Below are 18,870 nucleotides of genomic sequence, written 5' to 3' on the forward strand. Positions count from 1 at the left end.
CTCTTGTTACTTCCATTTACATATGTTTTTGGCTCTTTATCTCTTGTTCCCTCTTAATCTCTATCTCCATCCATCTATCCTTCCCTCCCTCAATATCTCTCTCCCTTTCTCCCCCATCACTCTTTGTCTCTCTCTCCATATTTACCTTTCTCTCTTTCCCACCTCCCTCTCTCCCTCCCCTACACTCCCTCCCTGCCTCCCTCCCTCCTCCCCTTTCCTCTATTTCTTTATAGTTCCTTCCCTCACTTAGTTTGTGCTTCACAAAAACCCTTAAAAAAGGAGGAGTGTTTGAACAATGTTAAGATCCTTTTAGGTTGCATTAATGGAAGGCCTTGCAATTTAAGGATATAATGACTTTCACACGCACACGCATATATATAGAAGACTATAAATTTTCAAAAGATAGTTTTGTATAAGAACAAAATGTTTTCTACAATTCCACTGGTTTTGGTAAAAAGATTTCATCATTTTCATCATTTAGATACTCAAATAATGCACTAATGGAAACATTTGCATGACATATAACATACAAAAGTTAGAAAACTCAAAATTCAGATAGTTAAGCACATATTTTATAAATAAAAAACATGTATTTATAAATCCAACTCATTTTCTTACATTTCATATTTTTACACCATCTTTAAATTCATTGTGGAAACGTGTCATGAGAATATCATTAACTTATGCCCACCCAAAAATATTTTGTGAGGCTTAATCAAACCTGTAACACTTTCTAAAATAGTGTTAACATAATAAATTACTCTCACTCTTAAACTGTCCAATAAAATTTGATACAATATTACTTATAATACTACTTCTATGTACTCAAAATGGTGAAATCCCCCTCAACCCTTCGAACAAAATTTGAAAAGATTTTTACTTATAGTACTAGATCTATTTTATCAAAATGGTGGAAGATCAAACATCATATGTGCTAACAATTAAGCATCTCTCTACAATTATTACTACTGCAATACATTTGATTTCAAATAAAGTAAAAAAACAAAAAGTATACAACCTCGAGTACCTATATTTTGAAATGATTGAACAAGTTAGATATGAATATATGAGAAACAATTGATTAGATTGTTCTACCTATTCAATTAATGGAAGTGACCACGAACTAAATTGAATCGAATCTGTGAAATACATTATTAAAACCAAAATGAATATTTTCTATAATAATATCATTATATAAGTTTCCTACATAAACACCCATCGTTAAAACATTCACATATCTATTTATTTTCCTTCCATGCCTATTAATCTATTCTTCACACTCACCCTCAGTGTTGACCTTCTCTTTAATGGTAACTCCTCTAGCTTTTTCTTTGATGGCCACGACTTCGGCGAGAGGTTGACTCATGTGTCGTTCTTTTGGTGGCTCGACTCATTCAAGCACTTGGATAGAATTCTCAAGTTTTGACACTTAGTCAAATTCCACTGGGGCCGATTTCGCTTCAGGGTCCAAGGCAAGTGGCATTACAGTCATTTCCTATCCATATTTCCCTACGATGGCGGGGCTTTCATTGATTGTTTTCTGTTGTTCACTTTAATTGTTAATTAATTCAAACAACTAAGTGCTACATAAATTGTCAATCCAGGGAAGTCAGTTTATTTCAAAGGCAACTACACACTGTATGTGCTCAATCTCAAAAGCAGTAAAGGTTGTAGTAATAAATAAACTAGTCACACCTTGCTTTAAGCAAACTGAAGCTCCACCCTGAGTTACAGCAAAAAAACAATCTATTGCAGACAATTACCAAAGAATGCTTAATTTCATTAAAAGAGTAATCTAATGAAAAGGAATCAACATGCAAAGGAAAGCACTAGCTATGCTGTAACAGAGAACAGGTTCCTATTCCCAAAGTAGGAATCTTCAACACCTGTTTCTGATTACCATGCTTGCCAACTCACTCTGTAAACTCAATTGCCAATAAAACACTCATGAATTAACTGTAGATGAACTAGATAAGGCAGCAATCAATTGGAAAAACAAAGTTCAGCGATAATGCATAAGCAACATTCAGTAAACAGAACTTTTAATAAGGTATGGATAAGAAACACACTTAACACACTGCAGAAATATAATGGGTGAATATTTTGATGAAGGTGGGCCCTGTCCTTCTCACAAGATTCCCCAGGAAATGAGAACTAGAGAGAAATGTTCAGAACAATGTTTTATTCATCCATCAATATGTCATGTTACAAAAATATTCCAGTTCTTTTCCTTCAGCTAGACCTTCCCGCAGTCTGTCTATCCCCTTCTAATGTAGATGTCTCCCCTTTTTAAAGAGGAGACATCTATTACAATTGATTACATTCTAAGTCCTATCTTTAACCCAATATACCAAAATAGGGAAATCATTTTTCCCATTAACAAAATGTTGTTACAATGGTTATGGTAAAGCTGACTTTGGAGTGTGGTCGTTACAGCCAGTGTAGCAGCTCCTTTGATGATCTTCTTATGTTGTTGTTGAATCAAAAATGCAAATCATGGTTGCTTCAGCAACAGGATTTGTGCATTATTCTAACTGTTATAGTAACATAACCTGTAATGATAACCGTGCAGTCTTCCAGACTATTTCAGCAATGTAGACTGTAATGATAACTGTTTCATCAACTATCCGATTCAACCAATAAACTATGAAGGTAATGTAACTATATGTAAAATAAATCAAACATATAGTAATGAGAAGAAATATTGTATACCTTTTGGAAAAATGGATTAAAGAAATAACATGGCCTTTAAATATAGGTTGGAAAAGGATGACATAATAGCAAAATATATGGTCAAAAAGGGACAATGTGAGGTCCTAACATCCCCACCAACTAAAAGGGTTGCATCTCCTCATGCAACTTTACTCTGAATCTAATTCCGAGTACTGGGCCTTGCAATGCAAATTACTTAGGTAGTAAGTATAGAAGGTGCTATCAGCGAGGTCTCTGAAACCATGAACATTCTATAATCTCTGCCATGCTGCTACTTCCTCCTTTTTGGACAACCTGTAATTAACCCTATACTCTTGTGCTGGCATCCATAGAAGATGGAAATGAAAATGATATCCTACCCATTTCTCGGCACACTACTAAACACATTTGACATAGTTAGGTAGCCGTGAAATTGTTGCTTCAACATTAAGAGGACTAAAGGGATGATATTCCTGCCTCTCCTTAGAAGATTGCTGCCAAAATAAATTGTTTGCTTGTAAGGCAAGAGCTCCCTTAGATTTAACATAATGTTGGTAGTCTTTTAAGACCACTGGTTGTAACTATTTGATGTGTTCACTCATTCCTGCTTCCTTCAAAAACTGATGATATTCAGCAATGAAAATGGAAGCATTTTGTGGCTCAGATCGAATCCACAGAAGACGATTATCTTCATTGTGCCTTGCTGAAAGAAAGGAATTCTGCCACGTGAGCTGATTGGTAAGGAAAGAGACAAAGGCCCTAATCTGAATGTCACCAACCAGAGGGTTCAGATTGAGCTTCCTATCCTCAGGGATGGCTTCATTATGGAGGTACAATTCACAGAGTAAATTTTGTTCACTGGGAGATGCTTCTGTGAAAGTTTTCACAAACTGTTCAGGTGTAGATACCTCATGAGGTCTGCCATCTCTAATTGCCTTTATTTGGAAGAACGCTAAGTGTTTTGTAAGAAAAAGAGAGTAATTGGAGGATGGTTTCCTGGCGGTCAGTAATCTTTGAACCAAATTAAACATGAGGAGTAATCTAGTTTTTAACTAATTATTCTCCTTGTTCTAGGCATGAGACTGTTCCAAAACTTCCCAATTTGCATATATATGATTTTGCCACGATGATTTGTGCTCTTGCAAGATCTTCTCTTGCAACATAACATATTCTTTTTTCCATTTATCCATTTGTGCTTGAGTGCTGCTGGTCTGAGTGAAGACATTCTTTGTAGGCCGGGGTTTAGTTTGAGTAAACACAATTTTTGTAGACCGAAGTATAGGACTTTCAGTTTTAACAATCATAGTAGGCCGAGGTATTTGTGGTTTAACCTCCTTTTCAAAAATCTTTGAAGGCCCTGCTGGTTCTTGTGTAACAGCAGGGCATTCCTCTTTAATTGCAATAGAAGTAGATGTAGGGGTGGCTGTAGGCAGTGGAACTTCAATTATTTTATAAATGGCTTGATGATAAATATTACCACATTGGCTGCACATATATTCATTATACCAATCTTTCTATGTACTCTTCTCAGTTGCGGATGTTGCATGAGCTAAAGTATACAAATTAAGCTCTCTGTCATAGGCTTCCCTTGCTGTTATTAATTCGTGCTTGTAAGCTTCGAGTTTTGATTTTAGAAACTCATTTTCTTGTAGAAGGGAAGCCAAGGTGACTGGGCTTTGTGTAGCAGTCGCAGTCGCAGTCTCAGTAGCTGATTTTAGTGAGTGAATGGCCTATTGTTCCGTAGCAGCTACATCATTTGCAGCCTCAGCAGGTGGTTGTTGTGTGGCAACTGCTGAATAATTAGCTGGTTCTGTAACAACTACATCATCCTGAGCATCCAAATTTTTCATATCAGCAGATGGTTCTTGTGTGGCAACTGCTAACTCAGTAGCTAGTTCTTGCGTAACAGCTACGGTTTGTGCAATATCATGGTTGTCTATGTTTTGTTCATCAGCAGGTGGTTCTTGTGTAGCAACTGCTGAATCAGTAGCTGGTTCTTGTTGGGCAACTACGTCTTGGTCATCTATTTTCTTTTCATCAGCAGGTGGTTCTTGTGTAGCAACTGCTAAATCAGTAACTGGTTCTTGTGGGGTAGCTACATCTAGGTCGTCTATTTTATGTTCATAAGCAAGTGGTTCTTGTGTAGCAACTGCTGAATCAGTAGCTGGTTCTTGTGGCGCAGCTACATGTTGTACATCATCTTGGGTATCTAAACTTGATGGATCAGCAGCTGGTTCTTGTGTGGCAGCTGCTGAATCAGTAGTTGGTTCTTGTGGGGCAGCTACATTTTCTGAAAGAAATGATATCACAAAATCCTGGGCATCTTGCATTTCAGTACTCGAGGGTGAGACAGGTAAATATTTAGGGACTTGGGATTGTGGTGGGGTATGGGGTTTTAGGCTAATAGGTGGGGAATTTGGGATGGTAGTAACAGTTGCTGCTTCAGTAGACGTCCTCATTCGTCTTCGAGGTAAAAAGGCAGGGAGAGCAGTAGTTTTCCTTTTGTGAGTGGGTTTCTTTAGAGGGGGAGGGTTATCAGGGATGGTGGCTTCTTTGGTTGAGGCCCTTGTTCGTATTTTTGGTATGGAAGCAACCTTATCCTACCTTTTTCTTTTTAGCTTAGCAATGGGAAGATTATCATCAGAATCATCACTAGGAATGTGGACAATGGGACTAGATGATTCTGCTAAATTATGGGATGGAGTTGATGTGGTGGACGAGTCAATTGGATTGGCTGATGTGGGTGATGGGATTTCTCAGGGATCAGGAATGCTCCCTAGTTGCTGTTCAGAAGGATTTTCAACTTGCTAAGGGATTCCAGGAGTTTGTTGAGGACTTTCAGGGGCTGGTTGAGGAACTTCGGGAGTTTCAGCAGCTTCTTGGGGAATTTTAGCCGTTGTTTGAAGAATTTTAGCAGCTTCTTGGGGTTCTAGGGGTGGGTTGTTAAGAGGGGGAGGATTTTGTTGACCCAAACCCCTCTGAATTAATAGCTAGAAAAGACAATGATGGGTGAGGAAAAGAAGTGGGTATTTTGCATGCATACAATAATGTGACATATTCTTTAGACACCCAAGTAGATAATACGACATATTTAACAGTCGACCATGTCTCAAATGATTTAACAAGACAAAATCATGTTGATAAACTACCTGGTAGCGACCTTCGCAGGTGAGATAGTGCTTGACGAATTCCACAACTGTCGGCCATGGAGGTGGTAATGAATGAAGTGCGACACCCCTGCCTTTAGGCTCAACCTACTCTCTTGGCAGTATAAAGTCCTGCTGTGCGTTAAAAATGATGTGTTTACGACTAAACCATGAGTACCAGAGGCCGATAGGCCTGAAAACTGTGTTATATCATACTCTGAAACTGGAATTCAAACTCCTTGAATAGTAGAGTAGCCATCCCGTAGATTACGTGTAAATTCAAGGACTTGCTGTGGATCAAATTCCTGGAGCCTCTGAAAATAATCTACCCAATCGGCCTGCTGAAAAATCTGATATACCTCTAGGTGTAATTCTAATAAAGCTATCGAGCCGAGCTCATGTCGAATACCAGGTCCTCCCATAGTTACCAGCTTCAATAAAATGCACAGTGAGAAACCAAGTTATCGCACCCAAGACAGAGTAAATTTTGCAAATGAGATCGTGGAATAATAGGATAGAGATGGGGTGATGAGACGTAATCGTGGGTTAAAAGACAATGGTGATTGGCGTGTTGTGAAATGATGGCATGTGATTTTGATATTCCCCCCAACTACGGCTGAAATAATGAGTTTAAATGTATGGAGATCATGGTAATAATTTCATAATCTTCTCATTTGACTATAGTTTAATAATATTTACACATACAAACACATACCTCAAGTTTACCTTTGACTGATATTCAGAAAATATAGTATACGTTGCTAATAGATCATCAATGGTTATGGAAAATGGTTTTGAAATATGAGGGTAATTGTATGAGAGGCTTGTATAATGATAGGAGAAAGTAGTGAAAGAACAAAGTTATAAGAATAATGCAATGGATGGTTCTCACAATGGAAAGTAATGTATAATCATTCCTTGAGAAGCAATGGTGTTTCGGCGACAGGGAAAATGGGTAAAAGTTGGTGTTTCAGCGATGGGAAAAGTGGGGAAAGGTTGGTGTTTTAGCAACGGGAAAAGTGGGGAAAGGTTGGTGTTTCAGCAACGGGAAAATGGATGGAAATTGGTGTTTCAGCAACGGGGACAATAAAGAATAATGTTGCTATAAATGGGAAAAATAGGGAAAATGTTGCTGAAAAATAATGGGAGGCATAGGGAGAAGAAAATGAAAAATGATCAAAATGGGGGAATGAATTGTGAATTGGAGTGAGATGAAAATGCTTCACAAAATGAAGCTTAAATCTGCTTGCAGTAAGATTGTTCTTTTCAACCAGCCTCCCTATATCTGAGATCATAATGGGGGGCATAGGGAGGAGAAAAAGGAAAAATGATCAAAATGGGGGAATGAATTGTGAATTTGAGTGAGATGACAATGCTTCACAAAATGAAGCTTAAATCTGCTTGCAGTAAGATTGTTCTTTTCAACCAGCCTCCCTATATCTGAGATTTGCAAAATAATCAATTGTAACATGCCAACCTTGATAGGGATTATTAGTTAATAAATCTAATCTAATACTAAAAGGAATATAATGTATAAATTAAGTGCAATGAGGGGCAGCAGGATCCCCCAAAAAGATATAATGTGAATCTGCCATGCAGGTGTCCTTAAAGTCCTCTTTAGAAATGGGCTGCTGGTAGAGACGAAGTCGATACCCATTTACTAATAATGGTGTTCTAGAATCATCAATTTTTAGGAGCCTTACTGTTCCATTAGGAAAAACAGTATCTATTTCGTAAGGTCCCAACCATCTTGTTCGTAATTTCCCTTGAAAATTTTCAAACCGAGAGTCGTACAATAAAGCCCAATTACCTTTTTGGAACTGCTTATGCTTAATAGTTTTATCATGCCACCTAGTTCTTTGCTATTTAATCATGGTTGTTTGGTGGATGGCATCTAACCTCTTTTCATCCAATTCCTAAAGCTGCTGCAACCTTGTTGTCTGTGCATCAGTCAAATCAAGGTTAACAGCTAAAGTAGTTCTTAAGGTTTTAATCTCAAATTCCACAGGAAAAACAACACTTTTACCATAAACCAATTCATAGGGAGAAAATCCTGTAGTGTTCCTCCAGGTAGTTCTGTAAGCCCATAATGCCTCAGGTAGCCTTTGAGACCAGTCCTTCCTATTTTCCTTCATTGTTTTTGTTAAAATGGCTTCTATGACTTTGTTTGTACTTTCCACCTGACCATTGGCTTGGGGGTGGTAAGGTGTAGTCATTTTATGATGAATATGATATTTTTGAAGCGTGGCTTTAAAACCATGAGAATTGAAAGGAGGTCCTCCATCTGTAACTAGTTCTCTAGGCACTCCAAATCTAACAAAGATTTCTTCAAATAGAAAGGTTAAAATAGATTATTCATTAGTTCTAATGAGTGCCTTAGCTTCCACTCATTTAGTCATTTAATATGTACAAACCAATATGTAAACTCTTTGACTGGATGGAGGATTGATGGGTCCTATAAAGTCTAGAGCCCATCTTTCAAAGGGTTCAAGTATAACCTGGGGATTCAATGGCATTTCATCTCTATGATTAGGTTGACCCATTCTTTGACAATGATCGCAGGCCCGAACATATTTCTTTGCATCCTTGAAGAGTGAGGGCCAATAATAACCCATTCTGAGAATTTTATGTGTTGTTCTCTTATCAGCAAAATGCGCTCCGCAAGGGCCATCATGAAAAGCCTTCAATATATCATAAACCTCATCTTCTCTAATGCATCTTCAGATTTCATGATCAAGTCCCGTATGAAAAAGACACCCACTTATCCAGCTATACCAAGCACTTTGTTGAATGATCTTTCTTTTCTCGTGATGTGACAGGTGTGATGGTAACTTCCCTGCAACCAGATAATTGACAATGTCTACATACCAAGGTGAGTGAGCTAGAATATGCAAATAAATACTCATCAGGAAAGGAATCATCTACTTGTCTAGTCAATTTAACGTCTTAAATTGCTCTACATAAATTATCAATCCGGGTATCGTAAACTGATGAAGTGTGGTGCACCATATGTGCTTAGTTAACATTTTTCTTACTTCATTGTTTTACAGATTTTATTTTGTTTTGGGGTTTTGTTCTTGTTGATCTCCTAAAGTATCTAATGCAAATGGAAATCCTATTCTAAGGTCTTAAGAATACTTTTAAAGGTCAAGTATGGATGTAGATTTCAAGACAAGGTCTATGTCCCTAATGGTAACTTCCAAAACTTAGCACTTTAAAAGATTTTAAAACATGTTATTGATGGAATTAGTACTTAAACAAAAGTGTAAGTATGTAGCTACTTCAATCAAGCAAAAGATGAAATACTGATCATGAAATCACTGTCTCTGCTGCTTGTCTAAATACATAAATAAAAGTTAAGCTATTTCATTCAAAGAAATAAAAAATTGCAAGGAAAGTAAAGCTAAAATCAAATTACACATTCATAATTCGATCCTTCGCCATTAGTCCCGCTATGGCTTTCGGAGGTAACCGTCAATGATATGAGCAATTTAATATCTAATTGTAGAAAAGTAAAACTAAAATCAGATCACATCAATTCATAGTCTGACCCCTCGCCATTAGTCCTGCTATGGCTTTCGGAGGTAATCATCAACAACTTGAGCAATCTGATATCTAATTGCAGAAAAGTAAATTTAAAATCAAATCACATCAATTCATAGTTTGATCCCTCGCCATTAGTCCCGCTATGGCTTTCGGAGTTAATCATCAACAACTTGAGCAATCTGACATCTGATTGCAGAAAAGTAAACTTAAAATCAAATCACATCAATTCATAGTCTGATCCCTCGCCATTAGTCTTGCTATGGCTTTTGGAGGTAATCATTGACAACTTGAGCAATCTGATATCTAAACTAACTAACAAAGAAAATGAATAAGACTGAAATCAAAGCATAACTGAAATTGAAAAGCTAAAAAAAAACAAAGTCAGTAGAGAGGTAAATCTCATGTCACTATTTGATGCAAAAACATGTAAAGAAAAAACTAATCTACAATCAACCGGTTGAACACACTTACATGAATTAAAATTGCATATATGGAAAATCCAATCTATCAAACTTGAAAGCAATCAAATGACATAATGAAATCAAAGCAAAATTACAAAATGAAATCTACTCTACCTTACATTCTAATATGCTCCATGACATCTACTTCACATCTCCTTCCATGTTGAGAACATCAAAGCTTTATTCAAATTCTTCAAAATTACAAAGTACAACAAAGCTCTCCAAAGCTTTCAAAAGCCATCAAGGAAGAACTACAAACTCCAAGATAAATAATTAAAAGCCAAGCCAAGCTAACAAATGAAGGAGAGAGATCTCCTATTTATACAAAAAGATGAGAAGCCATCTCATTAATGAGAGTCCATGAATCTCTCCCTCTACCTCTAGAGTCCTAATCAAAATAGGAACTGATAAGACACATGTCTTCTTAGAGTTACAATACAATTAGGAGATGTGACACATATCCTCATGATACCATGATTATTTCCACCCAAATTCGAATTTGGCCTTAGAGTGCCACATAAGGGTCTTCTAGAAGTCTCCTTTCAACCTACACATGTCAACAATCTCAACCCATTTGTTAGGTATAAGCATATGCACATTATTTTCTAATTTTTATCCACAAATTCACTTAAAAGGCTTAGAATTAATAAAGATTGGAAAAACATAAATGTGGCCCAATGATAATGAAAGTGGGATGAATGTGGTGACATAGTAATGAAAAGGAGGTGAAATAATGGACATAATAGTGAAAGTGTAATGGAAATGAATGACATTTTCAAGACCCAATACTATTGGAGTATTATCATCAGCTTTTATCCGAGAAAGAAAATTAGCAACTACATTTTCTTTACCTGGTCGATCTACAATTGTAATATCAAATTCTTGTAATAACAATAACCACCTGGTAACTCGAGCATTTGTGACAGATTTGTTCATTAAATACTTAATAGCCGAGTGGTCAGTATGAAAAAAAGTAGGGTAACCAGTAATGTAATGTCAAAATTTATTAATAGCATAAATGACTGCTAAAAATTCCTTTTCAGTAACTGTGTAATTAAGCTCAGCAGGAGTCATATTCTTACTAATGAAATAGATAACATAAGGAAGATGGTTTTCCTCTTGTCCCAAGACAGCTCCAATTGCAGTATCCGAAGCATCAGAGGATATATGGAAGGGAAGTGCCCAATCAAGTCCCCTTAGAATAGGAGTTGTAGACAATTGATGCTTAAGTTCATCAAATGCTTTCTGACAAAGATCAGTCCACTTAAATTTAACATTTTTCATAAGTAACACAAACAAAGGAGAAGCTATTTTAGAAAAAAATTTGATAAATCTTCTGTAGTATCCATCATGTCCTAAAAAACTTCTTACATCAGTTTGTGTTCTAGGGATATGAAGGGTCTGAATTACCCGTACTTTGGATGGATCTACCTGAATCCCTTGGAATGAAATGAAGTGCCCAAGTACAATTCCTTCGTTCATCATCATATGACATTTTTGAGTACTCAGAGAAAGGTGAGCTTGTACACAACGTTTAAGTACTTTCTCAAGGTTTTGTAATGCATCTTCAAAAGTCACACCATAATGAGTAAAGTCATCCATAAATATCTCCATAGATTCATTAAGCATATCAGAAAAGATTCCTATCACTACTCTTTGAAACATTGCTGGAGCATTACATATTCCAAATGGGAGAACTCTATAAGCAAAAGTTCCCCAAGGACTAGTAAAAGTGGCCTTGTCTTGGTCTTGGGGTGAAATTTTGATTTGGTTATATCCACTAAAACCATCTAAAAAGGAAAAGAATCTCTTCCCTGACAAACTATCTAGAACCTGATCAATGAATGGCAAGGGGAAATGGTCTTTTTGAGTGGCTTTGTTTAAGGCTCTATAATCTACACACACTCTCCATTTCCTGTTTTTCTTAGGTACTATCACCAATGGAGAAACCCATTCACTATCAAATATTGGGTATATAAACCTGTATTAAGCAATTTTTGAAGTTCCTCTTTGACAATTTCCCTCAAATTGGGATTCATTCACCGCTGGGGTTGACAGACTGGTCGGCACCCTTCCTTAATATAGATATGATGAGTACATAATTCAGGAGAGATCCCCTTCATATCTATATAGTCCCATGCGAATTCTTCCTTATTTTCATGAAGTAACTTCATTAGCTGTTGTGTTTCATCATCTGATAAGTTGGGGTTTATGTTCAATGTTTTTTCAGGTTCAATTTCTACTGTTATGCTTTTAGAGGAGATAGCAGTTTGTGTTTGAGGTAGATTTTCAGATTTAAGATTTTCCTGGGTTTCAGGTTCCAAAATTACAGTTAATTGGTTATATGTTTCAGAAGTGACCGAGGTGGGTTCGAAAATAAAATTACTAATTACTTCATCCTTCGTGGTATCTTTAAGAGTTAAGGCTTGTTCGATAGTCAAAATGGGTTGAGTAGCATTATCATCATAATCCAACCATACAGAATCATCATTATTAATCATATGTGTGGCATGAGGATAAAGAATAAGCTGCTTGGTTTCACATCCATTAGAAATTGTCACTGAACCTGATCTACAACTGATGAAGGCATTTGTTGTAGCTAACCAGGGTCTTCCCAAAATTAGAGGATGTCCCCCCAACTTTGTTTTAGTCCACAATACGACAAAGTCAGCTGGGTAATTCCAGGATTCAACTGAAATGATCAGGTCTTCAATAACTCCTTCAAGTTTGATTGTGGAACGGTCAGCTAACTCCAGGATGGTTGGTGTCTCTCTAATTACATTCTTCGGCTGTAACAGTTGTGAGGTTTCAAGGGTCATAATATTTATAGCAGCACCTAAGTCTACTAGAAATCGTGAAACAATAGTCTTTCCAATCTGTATTGTAACCGTAGGATGGCTGAGATCACCATATTTAATAGGAGGAGTTTTTTCGAACATTAAAACAGCTAGATCACCCATCACATGAACTGTAAGGGGATCTTTAGCTTTCCTACCAGGTTTCTTAATACAAATATCTCTCACAGTTCTGACATAAATTGGTACATATCTAAGTGCTTGTAAGAGTGGAATTTTAACATAAAGATTCTGCAATTCCGCTAGAAGATTAAAAGCAGGTGTCTCAGGTGTCTTGGTGAGAGCTAAACGCTCAGGGAATGGTGGCTCTGTTGTTTCAGCACCTTTATTAGAGGGTGGCTTTGCTATTTCAGCACCCTTATTAGGTAAATTATTTCTCTTTATTTCTTCTTTGTCAGAGTCAGAAGAGGTAATATCATCAATAATAGGTTCAACTATTCTCCCAGATCATAAGTGAATATCATTACACTGCGCAGGGAAAACAGGAGCTATGGGTTGGTTCTAAATATCAATGACTTGCACAGCTTTATTATTAGGGTTAGGGTTTGGTTATATAGGAAATTGAGGTCTTATTGTCTGATTATTTGGTGGAGCACTTGATGGTAGAAGGAGTGGTTGCTGAAACTAAGGAAATTGGTTTGGGAACGGGATTTGTTGAGCTCTCCAGTTTGGGTTCCATTGATTAAAGTAAGATTGTTGTGGAGGCCAAGGAGTTCACATTGCAGGGTCTACAAAGGGAGGGTTTGTTTGTTGCATGGGTGAAAAATTCATTTGATTAAAGGGTGGGTATTGCATTTGGTTTAAGGGTGGGTAGTTTGCTTGATTAAAATAAGGATAATTATTCCAACAATTAGAGGATGTAAATGGCATATTAGAGTTCATACCTTTTCCTCGTGGTTGTCATTTCCTTCTCTGTGTCAGCAAATAAACTACTTCAGCTTCCTCCTCGGTTGGTGGTGGGCTCCAGTATTGTAGCAATAATGCTACAACTCCTGGAGCTTCCTTCTTCAGTTTTATCAACCCGGTAGTTCGTAACAAACTTGGAAGCGACGGTGCTGTATGCACAAGTACTAGCTCTTGCCGCAACTGTCACTTGATCAGCTGGCACAAGTTCGCTAGGGGCTCAAGCCAACTTCTATGAGCTCTTAGAAGAAGCTTTTTAACTGATGGACGAAAGCTAATCTCAAAAGAAGCTAATCTATTTGCAGAAAAGAACTGAAAGCCAACAAGGAACGCGAACCCTAGCAAACCCTAATTCTACCAGCTAGTCTTATTGATGCAGAGTTGGGAATGCAAACTACTGAAAGCGATGCCATTACTTCTATGAACGTGAAATGCATGTGTTTAGACTACCTCTATCTGAAGAAAACACTTTTTGTATTTTTGTTTCAATTATTAGAATTATCATGCATGTGCTTTTAACTAGCTTTTTACTGTGCAGAGGTGGATCAAGGAAGAGGAAGGCTTGAAAAAGGTTAGGAGAGTTCAGATAGGGTCTAAGGGGTCCCTAACACCCTTCCAGAGAGTCTCACAAAGTTTGGCTCCTAAGAAACCGTGTTTATGAGCTTCTACAGGAAGTCTGCAGGGGTTCTACAAGATGTTTCAGAGTTTCTACAGGATGTTCAGTAACTCCTACAGGATGTTCTACAATCGGAGTTTGGGTGATAGGTGAGTGGAAGAGGCTGCATGGGTGGATAGGAAGGTAGGAGAGGGGTTGGTAATGCCTTAGTGACCGAGAGATGAGATGGTGAGGGGGTGTGCTAAGCTAGTTTGTCTGAAGGAGGTTAGATGGAATGGAAGGCCGAAAAGGGAGGATAATGTGGCAGTAGTGTAGATGAGAGACAAGGGGTCTAATTGGGAGATGAGTAGTTGGCCTGGGCAAGGTTTAGAAGGATCAGAGGGTGAGGGAGTAGCACTGCACAGTGCAAACTGAATCAAATCATCCACGTCTTGCATATAATCAAAACATTCCTAACTGTTTAATGGAACCAATGAACATCAACGTTATTCTTAAGGAAAACCATGTATGGTACTGAAGCAAAGAAACATTCCAAGAGGTCTGAACGCATGGAAAACTTCTACACCCGAAAATATTGCACCAAAGATTTGCATGAACACGTAAACCAACGTTTTTGGTGGGTGGCACTGTCTGCAATTCCAGCCCCCAGAAAGAGGTGAAAATGAGTGTGCAGGCAACCCTTTTTGGAACTTTTATCAACTCTAATCTCTTCACTCTATTCTAAACAGCTGAAGCAGTTCTGTCTTATGATAATGACCTGCTTAACCACACCAAGAAATCTAACTCAGCAAACTGCGTTTCAAATGCATGTAAAGAAAACCATAATGCTGAAGGAAAAGATAACAATACAAGGGAAGGAGGCCTTAGGCTCTCAGGTTGGGCCCAACCCTGAGAGCTATGGCTCCTTTTAAAAACTCAGGACTGAGATCAAATAGGACTGCTTTCCATTAAAAAATAATAATCATAAGTCAAACAGCATGCCAATAATTGGCTACAAAAGAGCAAAACCAAACTAGCAGCTCGTAGTGCAGATTGTGCAACAATGTTTCAAAAGTCCTTTTCGAAGGCTAAAGCCTTAACATTTATACATCACGAGGCCCCAAGCTGGCCTCCTAAATTAGTGGGACTCGGCTGACCAAACTAGGAGTGAACTGCTGCTTCCTCAAAATTCATTTGGCTGCCTTCTAATCCGGTTGTGGTGTGGCTGTTAGAGCTCGGAGTTGGGGGTGAAGATCCCGAGGAAGGCCTTTTAATGCTGGACAACCCTCCTACGAATCCTCAACCCCATCTTGGCTGTCTCCTGGTCCTTATCTGCTCGGTTTTGTTCCAATCATGTGTCAAAAAACCTGAAATGAGCATGTGTTAGCCACCTAGGAATAGTGACTGCCCTTATTCGTACAAATGACATAAACATACTAAGAAATGATGCATAAGTTATGAAAAATGAAGGATTGAGCAAAGGTAGTTAGGCCAAATGAGCCCAAAATGTTACCAAATTTGGGGCTCATCATCACCCCCCAGCTAAAATGATTGCTCATCCCTGAGCAACTAATCCAGCTCCTCGTCCTTCATTGCTTTCACCGCCACCCTCACATCCCAGGCTTCTGAAGTGGTCTCCTCCTCACTGGCATGGAACCCAACCTTCCTTTCCACCTCTTCCCACTACTTCTGCTCTTCTTCTTCTGTGCTGCCTTCCATCAATCCTAACAGCAGAGGTGGGCTTAGCTTGAGGCCAATCCAGCTAGCTTGAAGGTTCTGTATGGACTTTTTGTAGAGGGGCACCCGTGCTAGAGCTTCCCTCATTCGAGTCGGAGTATGGTATTCTCTGATTTTAAGGCTGTGGGACAATGTGTTCCATCGGCGGGTGCAAGCATGAACACATTTGTCCCCTAAAAGTCGCTCCATATCCTGGAAATGTGTTATGGCCTGTGCCTGCTGATACATGTATTTCAATAAAGTTTGAGGGTTGGTGGCTAAGTGTTGGTGGGCCGATATCAATGCAGTGGGATCCCCTGGCTCTGCTCTAATCAGCAGTGGCTCATGTAATTCTCGGTCCATGACCTCTTTGACCTCTGCTGCCCTCTTTTCTTCATGGTTCAACCATGAGGCAAATGCCATCAACTGCATATCCCCTACAACTGTGTTGGGATCCCATGTAGTCATATTTGGAAGGGCCAAATTATGGAGATAGAACTCCGAGAGTTTGGCCTTATCCTCTGATGAACTTCTATTACATAACATTGTGAACTGCTGGGGATCTTGGAGTTGGGAGATACCCCTCTGTGCCAATGCATTTATCTGAAATTGCAGCCACTGGTCTCGTAGGTATAGGCCATAGGATTTGGCCGGCAGTCTGCATTGTAGAGCATCCATGGCCCAACTGGCCATGCAAGCCAGTTGTGCCTCTTTTTGCTGCAACTGCTGTTTGAGAGCTTGTATCTCGATTTGTGCTTGCAGTTCCCTTTCCTGTAGATGCGAGGTTGGCTCCCCAAGACCAACTTGCAGTCCTTCTCTGCCTTGATGTTCTGCTGTAGTGTCCCCTGAGGATGTGCCCTTTTCCTTCTTCAGCTCCTGTAGCTGCAGTCTAAGTTTCTCGTTCTCTTCCTGTAGGAATACCCGCTGGCAGTTTGCCACGTGTTTGGCCATAGCTAATTCTTTTCTCGCCTCCTTGAGTTGTTCCTCCAAGGGGCCTATATCTGCCACTCCTTTTGATTTAGCTATTTTCATCCACGTGTGGGTCCTCACCCTTTCTTCCTCCAACGCAAAGAAAAGCGGCACGGTGAATTTTTGTGGAATAATTTTCCCAGCCTCCAAAAAGTTATAATACGAGCTCAAGCTTGGCTGGGGACTTGGTTCCGGAATATGCTCCTTCTCTTCTTCCCTCGGTGGCTCTACTTCGTCTCCCCTAAGTGGTGATGAGGGTGCCTCTCCCTCCATCCTCTATGTCTCCTTAAGTCGGGCTAATGTTTCCTGTAGAGCGGCCTCAGCATCTTGTAGCCGAGCTTTTGAAGCCAACCTGTCCATCCTCTCCTTCCAAGTAGTTGTCTTCGGGCTCCCCTACTCATAAGTGACTGATATTTTGGAGGGGGACCTCTCCCTTGGCAAGGTAGGGGTATCTTCTATAGTAATTGGGCTGCTGGATGGAGGTTGGGGCCTGCCCGAATTGATTCTCACATTTCTCCTGGCTTTGAAATATAGAGGGGTCTCCCTCTTTCGCTTTTCCTTCAGCTTAGGAGGTGTACTGAGGGTGGCCAGCACGGCTGCTGCCTCCCTTGCAAGAATTTCCGCTGTCTTCTCTTTTGGTTTTCCTTTCTCAGGGATTCCTGTAGAAGGCCCTGTATCAGCTGATTTCTGGCTTCCTGTAGAAGCCATTTTTGGTTTTCCTGTAGAAACAGGTGGCACCGTTTTAGCCTGTTTGGATGAGGGTGCTTTGCTTTTTAACTTGGTTGAGGATGCCTTCGAGGTGCCTTTACTGACGTGGACTTGCCCCGTCCTTTCCACCCTACTCTGTAGCCGTTTCTCTCTGGGTGTCAATGTGGATTTGTCACCCTCCTTTTCAGCAACCTGAGGTTTCTCTTGCCTCCCTTTTTGTTCTTTCTTCGGTGCTTTGGCCGCGGGTTCTTGGCCTTTCCCTTTCTTCTCTGTGTGTGCTGACTCCTTCTCTTCGCTGCTGGAGGAGGTGAGCTCCTCAGCCAACATTTTGATATCGCCATCCTTAGTCAGATTTCGGAAGGCTTCCCACGAGAGAGGGACTGTGTAGGTGTGGAGGGCATCCTCCACGAGGAGCTTAATGAGCCCATGATGGGCTACTTGGTCTGGCGTGCCCTCTCGTAATTTGGTGGCACATTCAGTCATGGACTACAGAAGGAAGTAAGGGATACTTAGCTTGTTTTCTGAAGGTAGGTCCATTTGGTGCCTCAATTCTATGAGCAGCCGGAAATGGTACCCATATACGATGCTGAATCGTCCTTCGCATGTTATATACTTCATGATTTGGAGGCTGACCTCACTTCAAAGCGGCTGTAGGCTAGCTCTGCGAACCCCGTTTCTTATCCTCTGAGAATTGCTCCTTTGGTGGAAAGAACTCTTTTTTAGCCTTCTGGCCTAATTTCCTTTCCTCCTTGTCCCATGGTACCCCCATTGGGAGGTCAGTGACCCTGCTGATGAATTGTGGGGTGAGTCTGAGATTCAAACCCCTGAAATTGACAATGGCCAGTGTTTTCGATTTTGGCTTCAAAGCTCGCAGGAACTCCTCTGCCACCTCATCATCATATCCTTGAAGTTTGTCGCAGAACGACATCCATCGCGCACGGGTGAACAGTTCTACCACCTCCGGGTTTTCCCGTAGTTTCTTTGAGTCTGTCGGTTCCTTTCTGATGAATCCACCCGGCATGGTGAAAGCCTGCTATGTTAGCCGGAGGTGGCGGGTGCGTATCAAAAGATGGCCTTTCGGATTTCTTTGGGACAGAGCGTAGAACTACGCCTCTGTCATGCACACAATTCGTGAATTCTTGGCTATCTACAGATGAGCCTTGACAGAGCCTTAATTACGAACCAAATCCTGTAGAAAACCCCGCATATACTACGACGACACTTTTCATGCAAAAGGAAGACGACGCTTGCAATTTTATGCTCAGACTGTAGTTTTACAT

This window comes from Pinus tabuliformis, chromosome 1_2, assembly GCF_031772625.1.
Source record: "Pinus tabuliformis cultivar Carrire ecotype Pingquan chromosome 1_2, CPIR1, whole genome shotgun sequence".
Taxonomy (NCBI): domain Eukaryota; kingdom Viridiplantae; phylum Streptophyta; class Pinopsida; order Pinales; family Pinaceae; genus Pinus; species Pinus tabuliformis.